Source organism: Taudactylus pleione, unplaced genomic scaffold (genome assembly GCF_031769625.1).
Source record: "Taudactylus pleione unplaced genomic scaffold, aTauple2 ptg000216l, whole genome shotgun sequence".
NCBI classification, from domain to species: domain Eukaryota; kingdom Metazoa; phylum Chordata; class Amphibia; order Anura; family Myobatrachidae; genus Taudactylus; species Taudactylus pleione.
In genome coordinates this window covers 3,963,148-3,985,365 of record NW_028284618.1, presented here as the reverse complement: position 1 = coordinate 3,985,365, position 22,218 = coordinate 3,963,148, and the positions used below count along the sequence as shown (strand labels likewise).

Genomic DNA, 22,218 nt, shown 5'->3' with positions numbered 1-22,218 from the left:
GCAGGTTGACTAATCATGGGGCTGATTGACCCAGGGGTGCTGCTCAAAATGGCCGCCGGGGTTAAGATGGCCGCCGGGCCCGATGTGCAGACCAGGCCGGAGGGACCCCCCGCTCCCCGGGGACCGAAGCCTAATGACCCCACGTGACCCGCGACGCTAACCGCCGGCGGGCCCAATGCAGAGTAACCAGCGGGAGGCGCGAGCACTCGCGCCCCCGCCGGTGCAGCGTAAGCAGCAGCCGCCGCGTGGCTGATGGGCGCCGGCAAGGAGCGTCCATCAGACGCTCCCGTCGGCGGGCCCGATGCAGAGTAACCAGCGGGAGGCGCGAGCACTCGCGCCCCCGCCGGTGCAGCGTAAGCGGCAGCCGCCGCGTGGCTGATGGGCGCCGGCAAGGAGCGTCCATCGGACGCTCCTGTCGGCGGGCCCGATGCAGAGTAACCAGCGGGAGACGCGAGCACTCGCGCCCCCGCTGGCGCAGCGGAAGTGCCAGCCGCTGTGTGACTGCTGTGGGACGGCGAGGAGCGTCCATCGGACGCTCCCGCCGGAGCCACGTGGGGGGTGAGTCGGCCCGGGGAGGTTGCCGAGTGCACAACCTCTGCCGGGGTAGCGGGACCCGCATGAGGCGCTGGTGCAGCCGCACCACTGTGCACGGGAGGAGGGGGAGCCGATGGGGAGGACGGCAGTATCAGAGGTGAGGTGGGGGGGGAAGGAGGACGTGGGGACAGCACAGGTGGGGAAAGGGGGGGGCGCGGACGCGCAGGGGGCAAGCTGAGGGGGCTAGCATAATCAGCTAGCTGACGGGGTGGGGGAGCAGAGCGACGTGGGCGAGGCATGAGAAAATTAAGCTGCTTAGGCTTTAGCACAGGGGCACTGGTACTTAGCTTTCAAAATTTCTTTCAAAGAGGCTGATCCCAAGGACCACAGGCTCCTACATAGTCCCCTATAACCACTCCCCCAAACTATATGACTGGCCCTTGGAAGCAGCTGATCACACCCAAACTAATACTCAATTTACCCAGCAACAAGGCTGTCATTCAAACACACTGTCAGTAAAAAACTAATAATCTTAACACTCCTCAATCCTATTCATATTTTGTCATTCAATCTCATTGGTTGCTGTAGTTTGGATATCATTTCTGCCCATTGTTTTTATGTTATTACATAAGCCATTATATGTAATGGATCCTATTCAAGTTCATTAACCACAATGCTAATAGCAAACAGTTTATTAATAAAAAAATTATTTTTTTTCCAGACTCTGACACATTTTTAATCTACAATAAAGAGCACCAGAAGTGTTTAGAAGCCCAGAAATCCCTTATCGCGGTCGCTACATGTAAAGAGAACAGCAATGCCCAAAAATTCCGATGGATTTCCAAACATCATCTTGTAAATGTAGGATCTTCTCTGTGCCTGGCGGCAGCATCCACAGAGGTCATGGCGTTAGTGATCTTATACCAATGTGATGGTACTAGTGAGCTCCAGAAATGGGACTGTAAGAACGATACTTTGTTTGGAATACAGGGGGATAATCTTCACTTGAACTATGGTAACGCAAAAGAAAAAGTTATTCTTTATAAAGGGTCAGGATTTGGGAGCCGATGGAAAATCTATGGAACGCCTGATGACTTATGTGTTAAGGCCTATGAAGGTAAGGAGGATATATCTTATCTATCTATCTATCTATCTATCTATCTATCTATCTATCTATCTATCTATATACAGTCACTCTCCTTTATTGGACATAGACTAGGTGAAGAATCAGGAGTGTGCATATAACCAGAAAAATTGAAGAGTAAGAAGATGTAAAACATATGGACATATCGGTATCAATTTTAAAACCTATTTTTAACAACTGTTACCAATAATTATAATTTCAAATGGCAACTGAAGAATCATGATGTATGTTTAATCTTCTGTAGCACATCAGCCAGTATACAGCACCATGGTCGCTTGGGGTGCATAACCCAGGCATAGTCAGAAGAGTGCCCCACTGCTCTCTATTGTTCCTCTAACCTGGCCAGGAGACCGGTGCTGCATTGTTTTGTAAACATCATTATGACTGGACTATGAATTGTGAAATCACCCCTTTTTTAATTAGCAGTGAATATATAATTAGTGGAGATGAAAGTATTGTTTTTTATTGTAGAATCAGTACACACAATTCTACCCTTCTGACTGAAATTGTTTAGGTGATGAAGTCAGTTGCTGAATGGCTTGTGTATATTTTTGTTTGCTTATTTTTTAAGCAAGATAATTCACTTTAAAACAAACAGTTATGTATTGAAAAGCAATTCTACAGATGTGTCCCTCTCACTGTGCCAGGTCCCATGTAACTCAGCCGCTGCAAATCTTAATAACTGAAAATGTGTTTATTTGTATAAATAAAATACATAGAAGTGACAAATCTAAATTGCTAACATACACTGACCACTGGGGTGTGCGACATTTGTTTATCTGTATGCAACTGAGTCTGAATTGGTGTAAACAGGGCTCCAATGCAAACACCCACTGCTTTTACTCATGGCAAGTTCCATAGTGCTTCATCTGTCAGTTTGCACGTGTGTAAAACCAATTCCTGCTCAGTTAATGTCACAGCCCAGCATCTCTCGAACAGTGTGAGCAGCTTTTCGCTACTCCTCCATTACACTGAGCATCTCGCTCCGTATGGTGTACTGACTACCAGCACCTGTTTAGTGATGCAGTTTTACTTCCATAAGGAATAAGCATATAGGGTTTGATTCAGAGGATGCAAATCCTGTGTAATGCCCCTTTCTCGTGATGTAACACATTCAGGATAGCTACTCACACAGAGCAGGCAATTTTCTCTCCTGGGGGTAAATTTACTAAAGTTCAGTTTGGTATTCAATTTTATGAATCAATAAAATCGACTGAAATTGAATTTAAATCATACTGCAAAATTCCTTAATAAATCCCTCATTTACTAATATTCGATTTTGCATTAGATTTTCAAATCAAATTAGAATTTGGTCGATTTTAAAAGGGATTTTGTGTTCAGTTTATGAAATCCCTTCCAAAATCGAACCTCAAATCTACATCAAAATTGAATGCAAACTCGAACTCAACTCCTCATTACTCCCTATTGGGCCACATGTATCAAATAGTGAAAGGGAGTTGTCAGGTGTTTGCATAGTGCAGAGTGCTGTATTTCCATCTTTTTTGTTTTTAATAGCCCAAAGGTGCATTCTATCACGAATCGGGTGGCTATTTGTGCCTCATTATATTTATGCTAAGCAGGAGTTTGCAGATCTGATAATGGAGTCAGAAGCCAGAAGTAACAACAATAGCCTAAATCACCTGTTGGGGAAAAAAATTAGAACAATATACTGTAGTAACAGCTGCATAATGAACACATACAGGTAACTAACCCAACAGCCATCCCTCTGGAATTTAGTCCACCTCTTTTTCAGAGAGCAATAAATTGCTGAGGATGTAGTCATCATGGCACAAACCAGGATAGCCAGTCACAACACTCATGATTTTTAGTTTTGCATCACAGACCATCTGCACATTCATGGAATATGTGTGATGTCTGTTGTTATAGACATGTGCAATATTCCTAGGTAGTCTCAATGTGTGTGCAATCTATAGCATCCAGAACATTAGGCATGCCTGAGAGTCTATAGAAAGCTACCTTAAGTTCGTGCAAGTGTTACCACTGAATGGGAAAGCAGATGTAGGTGTCGCAGAGGGGGATCAGTGCCCGCATCACTTGGGTCAGGTGCCTGCTAAAGGTAGGCTGGGAAATACCTAGCACTCTGTCTGAAACTGACTGTAAGGAGCCAATAGCAAAAAAATGCAAAGCACACAGCAGCTTATGCAGGCCTGATATGGCATGTGACCATGCAGCGTTGGGCTCAAGTTGAGTCTTGATTAGGTCATACAGCATTATGATGTTGGAGCATAAGAAGTGGAACATCTGTATGACCTCACCAGCAGGCAAAGTATTGAGGTCTAGCCAATAGTGAAAGAACCTAGGCCTGAAAAGGTTGCAGGGTACCTCATGAAGCTGCTGATGTTGCTCTGATTGATGCTCCTGGGTTCTCTCAGTCAGGTGGTGATTTGCATACCCCAGGTAAGTACATAGCATAGCATAGCCTTGAGCATTCATTATTCCTGCAGCCAGACTGCCCCACATGCTTTTGGGAACTTTCAAAGGCATCACAATACATTTACAGCCAATAGAATTGTGTTTAGAAGCTCAAATCGACTGTCTCTCATTATTCTATTAATTTGGAGATTTTAAATTTGATTTTGAGTTCTATTTACGTTTGATTTGCAAATTGAATGTTAGTAAATGAAGGGATCCTATATTTGACTATGGGAACCCATCTATGTTTTGCATATATTTGATTTTGAGTGAAATTCTGTTTTCTGTTTGATTTGACATTCAATTTTGGCTTTAGTAAATCTCCAATATCAAAATCGAATGGAAATCCAACCAAAATCAAATGGCAAATCGAACAGAATCCAAAATCAATTTTTAGTAAGTATACTCCCTCAAATCTCTTGTGGGTTGCCCTTCTGGATATTGTTCAGTGAAGGGGTCCTATCTGTCATATTTGGCACCCCTTTTTTTGACCTCTGGCATACTTTGAATTGCTGTATCTCTCAGAAAGTGGATCCCTGGTGCTGAGTCTTTCCCTTTCCTACTGTAGGGCTCCAGAAAGTATTTTCCTTTCTCTCGATTAGACTCTCACCAGATGCTCTCCTCTCCTTTGCCTGCACTTTCCTCAGCCACTCTCCCTTCATTACTCACAAGCAGCTGGCACTGCTTCCCCCACGCTGCGGTTTGCAATTTCCTCCAGCTTCCATGAGAATTGCAGGTCCCCGGCATGTGCACATCTCGCCATCAGGACTTGTAGAAGTATTGATATTCCTGGCCCCAACACAGTGCTGGCTACATCTGATTTATGCAGATGCTGATAACCCTTCCCCTTTCTCCTCTTCAGCTCTCTTCAATCTGCACTCTAATGCCCTCTCTTGCTCTCAAATGTCCCTACTTTGCAGCTCCACACCTCCCCCCTCACCTCCTCCCCAGTTCTCTACACTCCCTACCCTCCCTCATTCATGTGCTCTTTGACGACTGAGAAGTTGATAACTTACAGTATACAACCTATCCTGTTGCCTCTCCAGCTTCCTCAGTGCTATATGCTAATACTATTGCAACTTGGCAGCTGTACAGTAGTTTGCAGGGCACATATGGTCCGACACCTACAGGGCTCTTGAGCAGCGGGTCCCACTGGGGAACTCCCAAATTCCCCACTATGCCAGTCTGATGCTAAGTACTGTAATGTATCACAGAACAATTTCATACCTCTCAACATTTAAAAGTACACCAAATGCTTGCCCCCAAACCACCAAAGCCACCCCAATAAATCTAATCATTACTCATCTGATAATTCCCACCCCTTGGTAAGGGCTACTGTGAGGTATGCAAGACTGTTCAATAGGCAAAGCTCTGGAGTGATTTTAGTTCACAGTGCAGCTTTTGTACTGATCTCAGAATCTAGAATAAAAGAATCAACTTGGGGACTTGTTCCCCCATCACCAGCCCCAGATCTGTTAAAAAGCCCCATTAGACACAGTCCTAGGTCTGAGCAGAAGTACACAGGAGGCCTTCTGCTTGTCATTGGTTTGTATGTTATTAATTTATGTGGCTATTATTAACATATGAATAAGTGTTGAGTTTAATTCTATTTGTATGGAGTATGCATGCCCCGCTCATTCCCTACCGTATTTGTGTGGGTTTCCTCCATACAGTATATTCATGTTTTCTCCCACATTACAAAAACTTACTGTTAGGTTAATTAGCTTCTGACAAAAACCCTAAAGTGTATGTGTGTTTATGTGGTGATAATACAGGGCCTGATTCAGAATTGTACGCTAATCCAATGGGCTTTCTGACAGCGACTGATCGGTGCATGCGCAGGATCTGAACTCCACATGCACTGATCAATGTCTCTGTACTGTAGAGTGGGACATGGCCACACTGCAGGGGGTATGCTCTGCCTCCAAAGTCTGCCTAGTGAGTGATGCATGTAGCAATCAGCAGAATCACAACTGTAAGCTAAAAGTCTCTGATCCGCTGTCATGGAAAGCTGAATGACAGATGGTCTTGTGCCAGCACTCTGGTGAGGTAGCTGCCAGATCACCTTATAAAATCTGCTCAGGGATACAGGGGGATGTATGCTGATTAAAATGATATACGGCGGTGACACTGTTACATAGCATTTCGATATAACCGCATACACACACAGAATATAGGCATGCTGAATATCATTTTAATCAGCAGAAACTGCTTGTGTGTCTTATATACATCACTTTGCGAATAGGATGCATTGAAATAAAAAAAGTCGCACTGTGCTCATGCATTTAGTGTAACGAGACTTGTAGTGCACGGAGGCTAGTGTGGATACTTCTGTAGTTCATGACTCTAGGTGATTGTGATTACAGGCACTGTGCTATTTCCTGACTCCAGGTGATAGGAGATTTCAGGCATTGTGCTAAATCCCGACTCCAGGTGATTGTGATTGCAGGCACTGTGCTAGTTCCTGACTCCAGGTGATAGGAGATTTCAGGCATTGTGCTAAATCCCGACTCCAGGTGATTGTGATTACAGGCACTGTGCTAGTTCCTGACTCCAGGTGATTGGTGATTATATGCACTTTGCAAATTCCTAACTCCAGTTTATTGGAGATTACCTGCACTGTGCTAATTCCTGACTCCATGTGATTGGTGATTACATGCACTGTGCTAATTCCTGACTCCAGTTTATTGGAGATTACATGCACTGTGCTAATTCCTGACTCCAGGTGATTGGTGATTACATGCACTGTGTTAATTCCTGACTCCAGTTTATTGGAGATTACAGGCGCTGTGCTAAATCCTGACCCCAGTTTATTAGTGATTACATGCACTGTGCTTATTCCTGAGTCCAGTTTATTGGTGAGTACATGCATTGTGCTAATTCCTGACTCCAGTTTATTGGTGATTACATACACTGTGTTAATTCCTGACTCCTGGGGATTGGTAAATACAGGCAATGTGTTAGTTCTTGGCTCCATTAAACTGGTAATTACAGACCAGCTCATTACTCAAGGTTACAGGCACTGTGCTAGTTCTTGGCTCCAAGTGATTGGTGATTACAGGCACTGTGCTACTGTAGTTCCTGAAGCCAGGTGATTGTGATTACAGGCACTGTGCTAGTTCCTGACTCCAGGTGATTGGTAATTACATGCAATATGCTAGTTCCTGATTACAAGCAATTGGTGATTACATGACAGGCACTGTGTTAGTTAATTATTCGAGGTGATTGGTGATTACATGCACTGTGCTAGTTCCTGGTTCCAGGTGATTGGTAATTACAGGCACTGTGCTAGTTCCTAGCTCCAAGAAATTGATGATTACAAGCATTGTGCTAGTTCCTGACTCTAGGTGATTGGTGATTGCATGGACAGTGCTAGTTTCTGACTCCAGGTGATTGCTGATTACAAGCACAGTGCTAGTTCCTGACTCCAGGTGATTGGTGATTACAGGCACCATGCTAGTTCTTGGCTTCTACACTGATAATTACCAGGGGTGAGCGGGTTCGGATTTCTGAAATCCAAACCCCCCCGAGCCCCCCCGATCCGAGTCCGATCCGAGTCAGGCTCGACTTTTCCCGCCTGACTCGGATCTGAAATCGAGGCAAAACGTCATCATCCCGCCTTCCGAGTCTCGCGGGTTTTGGATCCTATATAAGGTACCCGCGTCGGCGCCATTTTCTCACTCTGCTGTGGACAGTGAAGAGGGAGGGTGGGAGTTAGGGCTGTGTAGTGTAGTGTAGTGTAGTGCTGCTGTTGTCCACTACTTCAAAGTCCATAGGGGCTGGCTGTGTTGTGCTGTGCTGCTGTTGTTAATAGGGGCTGTGTCCACTACTTCAAAGTCCATAGGGGCTGGCTGGACAGTGTTGTGCAGTCAGTTCTCCATAGGGGCTGTGTCCACTCCAAAGTCCTGTGCAGTGTCCCAGTCCTAAAGGAGTGCTGTAGTGTTGTCCAGGGGGTGCTCTGTCCATCAGGGGTGCTCCCCCAAGTGCTAAAAAAATAATATATTTTCTGTGTTTGTGAATTGTGTGCGCAGTAGCCGCACGTGCATCAACAAAGTAGTGCCAAGCGTGCGCCTGTGTCATAAGTAAAGGGCCGGCTGGCTTGACCGTTAAAGGGTGCTGTAACCCCCGAAAGTACACTCCAGTCCAAACCAAAAAAAAAATATTTTCTGTGTTTGTGAATTGTGTGCGCAGTAGCCGCACGTGCATCAACAAAGTAGAGCCAAGCGTGCGCCTGTGTCATAAGTAAAGGGCCGGCTGGCTTGACCGTTAAGGGTGCTGTAACCCCCAAAAGTACACTCCAGTCCAAACCAAAAAAAAAATTATTTTCTGTGTTTGTGAATTGTGTGCGCAGTAGCCGCACGTGCATCAACAAAGTAGTGCCAAGCGTGCGCCTGTGTCATAAGTAAAGGGCCAGCTGGCTTGACCGTTAAGGGTGCTGTAACCCCCGAAAGTACACTCCAGTCCAAACCAAAAAAAAAATTATTTTCTGTGTTTGTGAATTGTGTGCGCAGTAGCCGCACGTGCATCAACAAAGTAGTGCCAAGCGTGCGCCTGTGTCATAAGTAAAGGGCCGGCTGGCTTGACCATTAAAGGGTGCTGTAACCCCCAAAGTACACTCCAGTCCAAACCAAAAAAAAAATTATTTTCTGTGTTTGTGAATTGTGTGCGCAGTAGCCGCACGTGCATCAACAAAGTAGTGCCAAGCGTGCGCCTGTGTCATAAGTAAAGGGCCGGCTGGCTTGACCGTTAAAGGGTGCTGTAACCCCCAAAGTACACTCAAGTCCAAACCAAAAAAAAAATTATTTTCTGTGTTTGTGAATTGTGTGCGCAGTAGCCGCACGTGCATCAACAAAGTAGTGCCAAGCGTGCGCCTGTGTCATAAGTAGAGATGAGCGGTTCGGATTCTGTGGAAACCGAACCGCTCCGAACATTGGGGATCCGAGTCCACCCGAACCCTGTTCGGGTGTTCACCGCCTGACTCGGATCCCCGTTCGGGGCCGAACGGCGGCCGCCTGATGTCGGATTCTCACTAGAGAATCCGACATCAGGTCTCCTCGCGTGTAGGGCAGAGAGCAGTGATAGCGCTCTGCCCTACACAGACACAGACACACAGCCGCCAGCGGCAGCTGTGTGTTTGTTACAGCAGCCAATGAGAGTCACACAGACTCTCATTGGCTGCTGCACGGAGGGAGCCGGCTGGAGCTCACACATGAGCTCCATCTTCCGGCTCCCTCCTCAGCGTGTGACAGAGCGGACGGCGCGGGAGCGGGGATACAGGTAAGTTTTATTTTTTTTATTTTTTTACTTGTCAAAGGTCCGGGGGCGCTACTGGGGGGGGGGGTCTGCACTACTGGGGGGGTCTGCTACTGGGGGGGGGCTATACTACTGGGGGGGCCATACTACAGAGGGGCCTGCTACTGGGGGGGCTATACTACTGGGGGGGGGGTCTGCACTACTGGGGGGGGGTCTGCTACTGGGGGAGGCAATACTACTGGGGGGGCCATACTACAGAGGGGCCTGCTACTGGGGGGGGCTATACTACTGGGGGGGGGTCTGCTACTGGGGGGGCCATACTACTGGGGGGATCTGCACTATTGGGGGGCCATACTACAGAGGGGCCTGCTACTGGGGGGGGCTATACTACTGGGGGGGTCTGCACTACTGGGGGGGGTCTGCTACTGGGCAGGGCTATACTACTGGGGGGGCCATACTACAGAGGGGCCTGCTACTGGGGGGGGCTATACTACTGGGGGGGGTCTGCTACTGGGGGGGCCATACTACTGAGGGGCCTGCTACTGGGGGGGCCATACTACTGGGGGGGCCTACTACAGGGGGGGCCATACTACAGGGGGGGGGGCCATACTACAGGGGGGGCTACTACTGGAGCAGCCTACTACTGGGGGGGCCTGCTACTGGGGCAGCCTACTACTGGGGGAGCCATACTACTGGGGGGGCATACTACTGGGTGGCATGCTAATGGGGGGCATACTACTGGGGGGGCCTGCTAATGGGGGACATACTACTGGGGGGGCCTGCTAATGGGGGGCATACTACTGGGGAGCATTCAACTGGGGGCACTGCATAGTGGACCGTACTACTAAGGGGACTGCATAGGGGGCACCACTGCTGGGGGACATTGTGTAAGGGACACCGCTACTGTGGGCATTGTGTTAAAGGGTCACTACTGTGGGCATTGTGTAAAAGGGGCACTACTGTGTGTCGTAACATAAATAAGAGACACTACTTTATGGTGTAATGTGAATCAGGCCCTATGTGCGGTGTAATGCTAATAAGATTGTGCACTGTGACTCCTAGGGCCGTAGCCCACTTTGTAAACAAGTACTGTGACTCTGCTGGCCGTACCCCACTGGGTGGGTGCACTACTTTTCATTTCTGCCACTGCTGTGTGGCAATGTGTCATAGATGTGCTTTATACTGTGGTGTCTGTGTCGTTGTGCCGCTGCTTTGTCGCTTAGTAACCAGTCAGCTCACTGCAACCTTTGGCCAATAATGTTGAAAACAATATTATAAGCTGTGATATGGTCTAAATTGACTGGAAATTAATGTTATTGAGGTTAATAATACTCTAGGAAGAAAAAAAAGACCAATTTATGTGATTTTAGCTTTTTTTGTCAATTTTTGTAAAAAAATCCAAATCCAAATCCAAATCCAAATCCAAAGCCAGTCACCGCAGTTTGGCAAATCCAAATCCAAATCCAAAGCCGGACGACGAATTAGAACCAAATCCAAATCCAAATCCGGCAAAAATGGTCCGGCGCACATCCCTAGTCATAAGTAAAGGGCCGGCTGGCTTGACCGTTAAAGGGTGCTGTAACCCCCAAAGTACACTCCAGTCCAAACCAAAAAAAAAATTATTTTCTGTGTTTGTGAATTGTGTGCGCAGTAGCCGCACGTGCATCAACAAAGTAGTGCCAAGCGTGCGCCTGTGTCATAATTAAAGGGCCGGCTGGCTTGACCGTTAAAGGGTGCTGTAACCCCCAAAGTACACTCCAGTCCAAACCAAAAAAAAAATTATTTTCTGTGTTTGTGAATTGTGTGCGCAGTAGCCGCACGTGCATCAACAAAGTAGTGCCAAGCATGCTCCTGTGTCATAAGTAAAGGGCCGGCTGGCTTGACCGTTAAAGGGTGCTGTAACCCCCAAAGTACACTCCAGTCCAAACCAAAAAAAAAATTATTTTCTGTGTTTGTGAATTGTGTGCGCAGTAGCCGCACGTGCATCAACAAAGTAGTGCCAAGCGTGCGCCTGTGTCATAAGTAAAGGGCCGGCTGGCTTGACCGTTAAGGGTGCTGTAACCCCCGAAAGTACACTCCAGTCCAAACCAAAAAAAAAATTATTTTCTGTGTTTGTGAATTGTGTGCGCAGTAGCCGCACGTGCATCAACAAAGTAGTGCCAAGCGTGCACCTGTGTCATAAGTAAAGGGCTGGCTGGCTTGACCGTTAAAGGGTGCTGTAACCCCCAAAGTACACTCCAGTCCAAACCAAAAAAAAAATTATTTTCTGTGTTTGTGAATTGTGTGCGCAGTAGCCGCACGTGCATCAACAAAGTAGTGCCAAGCGTGCGCCTGTGTCATAATTAAAGGGCCGGCTGGCTTGACCGTTAAAGGGTGCTGTAACCCCCAAAGTACACTCCAGTCCAAACCAAAAAAAAAATTATTTTCTGTGTTTGTGAATTGTGTGCGCAGTAGCCGCACGTGCATCAACAAAGTAGTGCCAAGCATGCTCCTGTGTCATAAGTAAAGGGCCGGCTGGCTTGACCGTTAAAGGGTGCTGTAACCCCCAAAGTACACTCCAGTCCAAACCAAAAAAAAAATTATTTTCTGTGTTTGTGAATTGTGTGCGCAGTAGCCGCACGTGCATCAACAAAGTAGTGCCAAGCGTGCGCCTGTGTCATAAGTAAAGGGCCGGCTGGCTTGACCGTTAAGGGTGCTGTAACCCCCGAAAGTACACTCCAGTCCAAACCAAAAAAAAAATTATTTTCTGTGTTTGTGAATTGTGTGCACAGTAGCCGCACGTGCATCAACAAAGTAGTGCCAAGCGTGCACCTGTGTCATAAGTAAAGGGCCGGCTGGCTTGACCGTTAAAGGGTGCTGTAACCCCCAAAGTACACTCCAGTCCAAACCAAAAAAAAAATTATTTTCTGTGTTTGTGAATTGTGTGCGCAGTAGCCGCACGTGCATCAACAAAGTAGTGCCAAGCGTGCGCCTGTGTCATAAGTAAAGGGCCGGCTGGCTTGACCGTTAAGGGTGCTGTAACCTCCAAAAGTACACTCCAGTCCAAACCAAAAAAAAAATTATTTTCTGTGTTTGTGAATTGTGTGCGCAGTAGCCGCACGTGCATCAACAAAGTAGTGCCAAGCGTGCGCCTGTGTCATAAGTAAAGGGCCGGCTGGCTTGACCGTTAAGGGTGCTGTAACCCCCGAAAGTACACTCCAGTCCAAACCAAAAAAAAAATTATTTTCTGTGTTTGTGAATTGTGTGCGCAGTAGCCGCACGTGCATCAACAAAGTAGTGCCAAGCGTGCACCTGTGTCATAAGTAAAGGGCCGGCTGGCTTGACCATTAAGGGTGCTGTAACCCCCGAAAGTACACTCCAGTCCAAACCAAAAAAAAAATTATTTTCTGTGTTTGTGAATTGTGTACGCAGTAGCCGCACGTGCATCAACAAAGTAGTGCCAAGCGTGCGCCTGTGTCATAAGTAAAGGGCCGGCTGGCTTGACCGTTAAAGGGTGCTGTAACCCCCAAAGTACACTCCAGTCCAAACCAAAAAAAAAATTATTTTCTGTGTTTGTGAATTGTGTGCGCAGTAGCCGCACGTGCATCAACAAAGTAGTGCCAAGCGTGCGCCTGTGTCATAAGTAAAGGGCCGGCTGGCTTGACCGTTAAAGGGTGCTGTAACCCCCGAAAGTACACTCCAGTCCAAACCAAAAAAAAATTATTTTCTGTGTTTGTGAATTGTGTGCGCAGTAGCCACACGTGCATCAACAAAGTAGTGCCAAGCGTGCGCCTGTGTCATAAGTAAAGGGCCGGCTGGCTTGACCGTTAAAGGGTGCTGTAACCCCCAAAGTACACTCCAGTCCAAAGCAAAAAAAATATTATTTTCTGTGTTTGTGAATTGTGTGCGCAGTAGCCGCACGTGCATCAACAAAGTAGTGCCAAGCGTGCGCCTGTGTCATAAGTAAAGGGCCGGCTGGCTTGACCGTTAAGGGTGCTGTAACCCCCGAAAGTACACTCCAGTCCAAACCCAAAAAAAAATTATTTTCTGTGTTTGTGAATTGTGTGCGCAGTAGCCGCACGTGCATCAACAAAGTAGTGCCAAGCGTGCGCCTGTGTCATAAGTAAAGGGCCGGCTGGCTTGACCGTTAAAGGGTGCTGTAACCCCCAAAGTACACTCCAGTCCAAACCAAAAAAAAAATTATTTTCTGTTTTTGTGAATTGTGTGCGCAGTAGCCGCATGTGCATCAACAAAGTAGTGCCAAGCGTGCGCCTGTGTCATAAGTAAAGGGCCGGCTGGCTTGACCGTTAAAGGGTGCTGTAACCCCCGAAAGTACACTCCAGTCCAAACCAAAAAAAAATTATTTTCTGTGTTTGTGAATTGTGTGCGCAGTAGCCGCACGTGCATCAACAAAGTAGTGCCAAGCGTGCGCCTGTGTCATAAGTAAAGGGCCGGCTGGCTTGACCGTTAAGGGTGCTGTAAACCCCGAAAGTACACTCCAGTCCAAACCAAAAAAAAAAAAATTATTTTTCTGTGTTTGTGAATTGTGTGCGCAGTAGCCGCACGTGCATCAACAAAGTAGTGCCAAGCGTGCGCCTGTGTCATAAGTAAAGGGCCGGCTGGCTTGACCGTTAAAGGGTGCTGTAACCCCCAAAGTACACTCCAGTCCAAACCAAAAAAAAAATTATTTTCTGTGTTTGTGAATTGTGTGCGCAGTAGCCGCACGTGCATCAACAAAGTAGTGCCAAGCGTGCGCCTGTGTCATAAGTAAAGGGCCGGCTGGCTTGACCGTTAAAGGGTGCTGTAACCCCCAAAGTACACTCCTGTCCAAACCAAAAAAAATATTATTTTCTGTGTTTGTGAATTGTGTGCGCAGTAGCCGCACGTGCATCAACAAAGTAGTGCCAAGCGTGCGCCTGTGTCATAAGTAAAGGGCCGGCTGGCTTGACCGTTAAAGGGTGCTGTAACCCCCGAAAGTACACTCCAGTCCAAACCAAAAAAAAATTATTTTCTGTGTTTGTGAATTGTGTGCGCAGTAGCCGCACGTGCATCAACAAAGTAGTGCCAAGCGTGCGCCTGTGTCATAAGTAAAGGGCCGGCTGGCTTGACCGTTAAAGGGTGCTGTAACCCCCGAAAGTACACTCCAGTCCAAACCAAAAAAAAATTATTTTCTGTGTTTGTGAATTGTGTGCGCAGTAGCCGCACGTGCATCAACAAAGTAGTGCCAAGCGTGCGCCTGTGTCATAAGTAAAGGGCCGGCTGGCTTGACCGTTAAAGGGTGCTGTAACCCCCCAAAGTACACTCAAGTCCAAACCAAAAAAAAAAATTATTTTCTGTGTTTGTGAATTGTGTGCGCAGTAGCCACACGTGCATCAACAAAGTAGTGCCAAGCGTGCGCCTGTGTCATAAGTAAAGGGCCGGCTGGCTTGACCGTTAAAAGGTGCTGTAACCCCCAAAGTACACTCCAGTCCAAACCAAAAAAAAAAATATTTTCTGTGTTTGTGAATTGTGTGCGCAGTAGCCGCACGTGCATCAACAAAGTAGTGCCAAGCGTGCGCCTGTGTCATAAGTAAAGGGCCGGCTGGCTTGACCATTAAAGGGTGCTGTAACCCCCAAAGTACACTCCAGTCCAAACCAAAAAAAAATATTATTTTCTGTGTTTGTGAATTGTGTGAGCAGTAGCTGCACGTGCATCAACAAAGTAGTGCCAAGCGTGCACCTGTGTCATAAGTAAAGGGCCGGCTGGCTTGACCGTTAAAGGGTGCTGTAACCCCCAAAGTACACTCCAGTCCAAACCAAAAAAAAAATTATTTTCTGTGTTTGTGAATTGTGTGCGCAGTAGCCGCACGTGCATCAACAAAGTAGTGCCAAGCGTGCACCTGTGTCATAAGTAAAGGGCCGGCTGGCTTGACCGTTAAAGGGTGCTGTAACCCCCGAAAGTACACTCCAGTCCAAACCAAAAAAAAATTATTTTCTGTGTTTGTGAATTGTGTGCGCAGTAGCCGCACATGCATCAACAAAGTAGTGCCAAGCGTGCGCCTGTGTCATAAGTAAAGGGCCGGCTGGCTTGACCGTTAAAGGGTGCTGTAACCCCCGAAAGTACACTCCAGTCCAAACCAAAAAAAAATTATTTTCTGTGTTTGTGAATTGTGTGCGCAGTAGCCGCACGTGCATCAACAAAGTAGTGCCAAGCGTGCGCCTGTGTCATAAGTAAAGGGCCGGCTGGCTTGACCGTTAAGGGTGCTGTAACCCCCGAAAGTACACTCCAGTCCAAACCAAAAAAAAATTATTTTCTGTGTTTGTGAATTGTGTGCGCAGTAGCCGCACGTGCATCAACAAAGTAGTGCCAAGAGTGCGCCTGTGTCATAAGTAAAGGGCCGGCTGGCTTGACCGTTAAAGGGTGCTGTAACCCACAAAGTACACTCCAGTCCAAACCAAAAAAAAAATTATTTTCTGTGTTTAGCCGCACGTATATATCAAATCGATATAACATAAATGGAGGACCAAACTTTCTCCGATAAAAATAAAATAGAGAAAGATCAAGAACCACTTCCTCCTAGTGCTGAAGCTGCTGCCACTAGTCATGACATAGACGATAACATGCCATCAACGTCGTCTGCCAAGGCCGATGCCCAATGTCATAGTAGAGGGCACATACAATCCCAAATGGCAAAGTTCAGGAAAATGACCTTGAAAAAGACATTTAAATCAGCTGAAGAGAAACGTAAACTTGCCAATATGCCATTTACGACACGGAGTGGCAAGGAACGGCTAAGGTCGATCCCTAGTATGTTCATGACTAGTGGTTCAGCTTCACATGACGATGGAAGCCCTCCTCCCACTAAAAAAATCAAAAGAGTTAAGCTGGCAAAAGCACAGCGAAGAACTGTGCTTTCTAAGAAGATATCACAAATCCCCAAGGAGAGTCCAAGTGTGGTGGTGGTTGCGATGCCTGACCTTCCCAGCACTGGACGGGAAGAGGTGGCTCTTTCCACCATTTGCACGCCCCCTGCAAGTGCTGAAAGGAGCACCCACAGTCCACTTGCTGATATGCAAATTGAAGATGTCACTGTTGAAGTACAACAGGATGAGGATACTGGTGTAGCTGGCGCTGAGGAGGAAGTTGGCGAGGAGGATTCTGATGGTGATGTGGTTTGTTTAAATCAGGCTCCGGGGGAGACAGTTGTTGTCCGTGGGATGAAAAAGCCCATCACGGTCATGCCTGGGCAGAAGACCAAACATTCCACCTCTTTGGTCTGGCAATATTTCTATCCAAATCATGACAACAACTGTCTTGCCATATGTACCATATGTAAAGGTGAAATAAGTAGGGGTAGGGACGTCAACCACCTAGGAACATCCTCCCTTATACGGCACCTGCAGCGCGTTCATAAAAGTTACTGTCAAGTTCAGAAACTTTGGCTAAGACCGTAAGCAGTCCAGGGACACCTAAATCCCGTTGTCCTGTTGTATCCAAGCGCCTGCAAACCACACCGTCAACTCCCTCCTCGTCAATTTCCTCCTTAGTCAGGATCGGAAGTAGTCCTGCAGGCCATGTCACTGGCATGACTGACTCTCCTATCCGGGATTCCTCTGGAGGATCCTGCATTGCTACGCCTACTGCTGCCGCTGCTGCTGTTGCTGCTGCTGGGAGTCGTTCATCATCCCAGAGAGGAAGTAGGAACACCACTACTTTTACTAAACAATTGACCCTCCAACAGTCCTTAGCGAGGAGGATGAAGTACGACAGCAGTCATCCTGAAGCAAAACGTATAACTGAGGCCTTGACTGCTATGTTGGTGTTAGACGTGCGTCCGGTATCCGCCATTAGTGCAGTGGGATTTAGACAATTGATGGAGGTAGTGTGTCCCCGGTTCCAAATCCCGTCTAGATTCCACTTCACTAGGCAGGCGATACCGAGACTGTACAGAAACGTCAGAAAAAGTGTCCTCAGTGTCCTGAAAAATGCCGTTGTACACAATGTCCACTTAACCACGGACATGTGGACAAGTGGAACAGGGCAGACTAAGGACTATATGACTGTGACAGCCCACTGGGTAGATGTATCACCTTACGCAGCAACAGCAGCAGCGTCACCAGTAGCAGCATCTCAGAAACGCCAGCTCGTTACAAGGCAGGCTACGCTGTGTATCACCAGTTTCAGTAAGAGGCACACCGCCGACAACCTCTTAGAGAAACTGAGGGAAATCATCGCCCAGTGGCTTACCCCACTTAGACTCTCCTGGGGATTTGTGATATCTGACAATGCCACCAATATTGTGCGGGCATTACATCTGGGCAAATTCCAGCACGTCCCATGTTTTGCTCACACAATAAACTTGGTGGTGCAGAATTTTCTGAAAAGCGACAGGGGCGTGCAGGAGACGCTTTGGGTGGCCCGAAAAATTTCTGGCCACTTTCGCCATTCAGCGACTGCGTGCCGAAGACTGGAGCGCCAGCAAACACTCTTGAACCTGCCCCGCCATCACCTGAAGCAAGAGGTTGTGACGCGGTGGAACTCAACCCTCTATATGCTTCAGAGGATGGAGGAGCAGCAAAAGGCCATACAAGCCTATACATCCACCTATGACATAGGCAAAGGAGGGGGTATGCACCTGACTCAAGCGCAGTGGAGAATGATTTCCGTGTTGTGCAAGGTTCTCCAGCCCTTCGAACTTGCCACACGTGAAGTCTGTTCAGACACAGCCAGCTTGAGTCAGGTCATTCCCCTCATCAGGCTTTTGCAGAAGCAGCTGGAGAAAGTGAAGGAGGAGCTAAGACGGAGCGATTCCGCTCGGCATGTGGGACTTGTGGATGAAGCCCTTCATTCGCTTTGCCAGGATTCCAGGGTGGTCAATCTGTTGAAATCAGACCACTACATTTTGGCCACCGTGCTTGATCCTAGGTTTAAAGCCTATGTGGTGTCTCTCTTTCCGGCCGACACAAGCCTGCAGAGGTGCAAAGACCTGCTGGTGAACACACTGTCAGCTGAAGCGGAACGTGACACGTCAACGGCTCCTTCTTCATTTTCTCCCGCAACTGGGGCTGCCAGGAAAAAACTTAGGTATCCTAAGCAACCCGCTGGCGGTGATGCAGGGCAGGCAGGACCAAGTTTGGACATCTGGTCCGGACTGAAGGACCTGGCAACAATTTCTGACATGTCTACTGTCACTGCATATGATACTGTCACCATTGACAGAATGGTGGAGGATTACATCGGTGACAGCATCCAAGTAGGCATGTCAGACAGTCCATACCTGTACTGGCAGGAAAAAGAGGCAATTTGGAGGCCCCTGTACAAGCTGGCTCTATTTTACCTGAGTTGCCCCCCCTCCAGTGTGTACTCCGAAAGAGTGTTTAGTGCAGCCGGGAACCTTGTCAGCGAAAGGCGTAGGAGGTTGCTGCCACAGAATGTGGAGAAGATGATGTTCATCAAAATGAATTATCAGCTCTTCCAGGGAGACCAGCCTCCAGAAGGTACAGAGGGACCTGTGGTGGTGGATTCAAGTGGGGACGAGTTAATACTTTGTGAGGATGAGGATGTACACACTGAAGAGGGTGAGGAATCGGTGGATGAGGAGGATGAGGATGACATCTTGCCTCCGTAGAGCCAGTTTGTGCAGGGACACATTAATTGCCAGCTTGTTTTGTGGGGGCCCAAACGAACCAATCATTTCAGCCACAGTTGTGTGGCAGACCCTGGCGCTGAAATGATTGATTTGTTAAAGTGTGCATGTCCTGTTTATACAACATAAGGGTGGGTGGGAGGGCCCAAGGACAATTCCATCTTGCACTTCTTTTTTTTCTTTGCATTATGTACAGTTTGGGGCCTAGTTTTTCTAACTGCCATCCTGTCTGCCACTGCAGTGTCACTCCTAGATGGGTCACGTGTTTGTGCCGCCCACTCGTGACGCTTAGCATAGTCATCCAGCTACCTCGGTGCAACCTTTTGGACATGAAAACACTATTGTGAGGTGTGAGGTGTTCAGAATAGACTGGAAATGAGTGGAAATTAAGGTTATTGAGGTTAATAATAGCATAGGAGCAGAGAAACCAACAAATTCTGTGATTTTAGCTGTTTTTATGCTTTTTAAAAAAAAAATACAGATCCAAAACACAAAACCCAGAACCCAAAACACGGAAGGGTGGTTTTGGCAAAACCAATCCAGATCCAAAACACGAAGAAAGATCCAGATCCAAAACCAAAACACAAAACACGAAAAGTGGCCGGTGCACACCCCTAATAATTACTGGTATTGTCTGGCAGTTGATGATTAAAGACACTGTGCTAGTTTCTGGTATAGTTTGGTAACTATAATGACAATTACAGATACATTCCTTTTTCTGGGCTGGTACTGCTAGAAAGAATTTCAGTTCCAGGTCAGTTTTAATCTGCATTGTATATACTAGTCTGCCCACTGATATACTAAAACAAATGATATTAGGTAATTTTCCAGTGTTGATTTTGTTGGAAATGATGTGTGTGCAGGTGTTGATATTGCAGTTCTATAGGTACACACCAGCAGATGACTCAACCTGTGAACAGCCCAGTTACTTCACCAGTGGTGTTGGTTTATTGATACTGTAAGTAGCAGATACAGCCATACTCACTGTTAAGCTGGGTGCACACTATATAATATATTGTATGATATATAGTCCCATTGTGGATCAGAATGATATAGTAGGTACAGCCAACTCACTGTTACATGTACACTGGTGATGCAGCGGAGCTTTGTTCCAAACAGCTCACCGGTCTGTGAGTGTATCCTGGAAATGGGTATCAGTGCAGGGATTCTGGAACTAGCTGTATAAGCAGGAATTAAACGTTCTTTCTAGGAGCTAAGTAGAGACTTCTGTCTCCCACCATGCCAATTTACACTGTAATGACAAGATGGCTCCTGCACATGCTCAGTAGTGAGCTTGGTGGCCATCTTGAGACAGGGCTCAAAGCCTCCCTGGAGGGACAGGAAGACTGGAGTCTGCACAGTAGAACACTCCTCTTGTAACATTCCCCCTTGTTACAAGCTTCTCCTTTCACAAACATTTATATAAAACTTTGCTGTGAAACACATTGGGTTGAACACATGAAAAGGCATTAACAAGTCATTTGTGTCACATTTTGGGTTTTTAGATCAGAGTCTGGACCCGTGGACGGGGCTGACGGGTGTAGCAAACTAGTGGTGGTATAATCAGAGTTCTACTCATGGGGGTGACCAATGTGGTAATGCCTCAGGTCTTTGTAAAGGTAAGTGACACCTGCAAGGCTCCCTATCTGTACCTGGAACAAATTTAGTGGAGCTGAACCATTTACCCCAGATAAAGGAATAAGAAGCTGGAACCAGTGTTTGAGAACTCAGGGGACAGCACAGCAAGTAATTTAGGTAATCGGTAGCCCAGCTGGAATCGGCTGCTGCAGACCGAATATGAGAACTGGGTCATTGGAGCTTAAATCCTCACAGTTGAACTTAAATTCAGCACCCAGTCACCAACAACCATATTGAGTGTTTGTAGCACGAATGCCAACACTCTAGGATAGAACCCACAAGGCAACAATTACCATTGATAGAGAGTAGTGAGGTTGGAATTGAAGAATAACTTGCAGACTTGGAGTGTAGATGAACCGGATGAAAATGGGAAGTTGCAGACATGGAACCAGAGATTTGAACCAGACTGAAACCGGAGGGAGCAGCAGCCAGTGGGAGTGGAATTGCAGACTTAAACTGGAGATAATAGCAAAGTAGACAGAGTGGAACTGGAGGTTTGAACCAGACTAGAACCAGAGGCATCAGCAAATATCCAGAGTGGAACCAGAGGTAACAGCGGAGTAGCTGGAGTGAGACCTAAGGCTTGTACTGGACTGGGACCAGAGGTCTCTGCAGAGTAGCCAGAGTAGAACTGGAGATTAGAACTGGATTGGGACCAGAGGTAACTGCAAAGTAGTCAGAGTGGAACCACACTCTTGTACCGGGCTGGGACCTGAGGTATCTGCAGAGTAGCCGGAGTGGACACGGAGTCTTGAACTGGATTGGGACCTGAGGTAGAGCAGCAGCCAGCCAGAGTGGAACTATAGGATTGAACCAGCATAGGACAAGAGATAGTAGCAGCCAGCTGTAGTGGAATGCTGGCTTGAACCAGAGAGAAACTGGATAGAGCCACAGCCAGCCGGAGTGGAACCGCAGGTTTGAACCGGAGTGGGCCCAGAGATAGGAGCAGCAAGTCAGATTGGATCTGCTGGCTAGAACCAAAATGAGATTGGAGATAGCAGCAGCCAGTCGAAGTGGTACCAGTGAGAGTATCAGTAGTAGAGCTGGACTTGAACTAATACTTGAACACATGCTGGTAAATGAGGGCTTGGAAGCAGCATACAGCACAGAACTGCAGAGTTAATGAAGTATCTCAGAGGCAGCATCTTGCAGGACTCCAGCAGTGTAGGTTGGCTAGTGGATTGAGTGAGATCACTGGGCAGAATGAGCCATATTATTCCGACAAGGTGCTTGTGTCAGGTACAGCCTACAATATGGCACTCTTGTCAGAGATATGCTGAAGAGGTGATGTGAGCACAAGAGACAGGTAGAGACTGGATATTAGTGCTCACCTGATCGGAGACAACATGGCTGCACCCATGAACCTCAGGAAATGGATTGACAGCGCTCTTGAATAGGATAGCTCACCTTGGTAAGCATTTCCTAACATGGTAAGAGGTAACAAGGTAAGGAATATGTCGCGGTTTTTGTGACCATGTGACTTTAGCTCAGCCTTCTTGGAAGATACTTTAGTAAAATTCCTTTTACTGATAGCATGGGCCATTACAACAGTTTCTTGACTCACCAACTTGGAATTGCTGTCTACTATCATGATTTTTTATGTTTTTTACA

The 22,218-nt window shown here is 47.1% G+C and overlaps 1 pseudogene; it reads left to right on the top strand.

Annotated features, from left to right (window-relative positions):
- Nucleotides 1-301: 301 nt before the first annotated feature.
- LOC148517456 (macrophage mannose receptor 1-like) overlaps nucleotides 302-22,218 on the top strand; it is a 268,777-nt pseudogene continuing 246,860 nt past the window's right edge.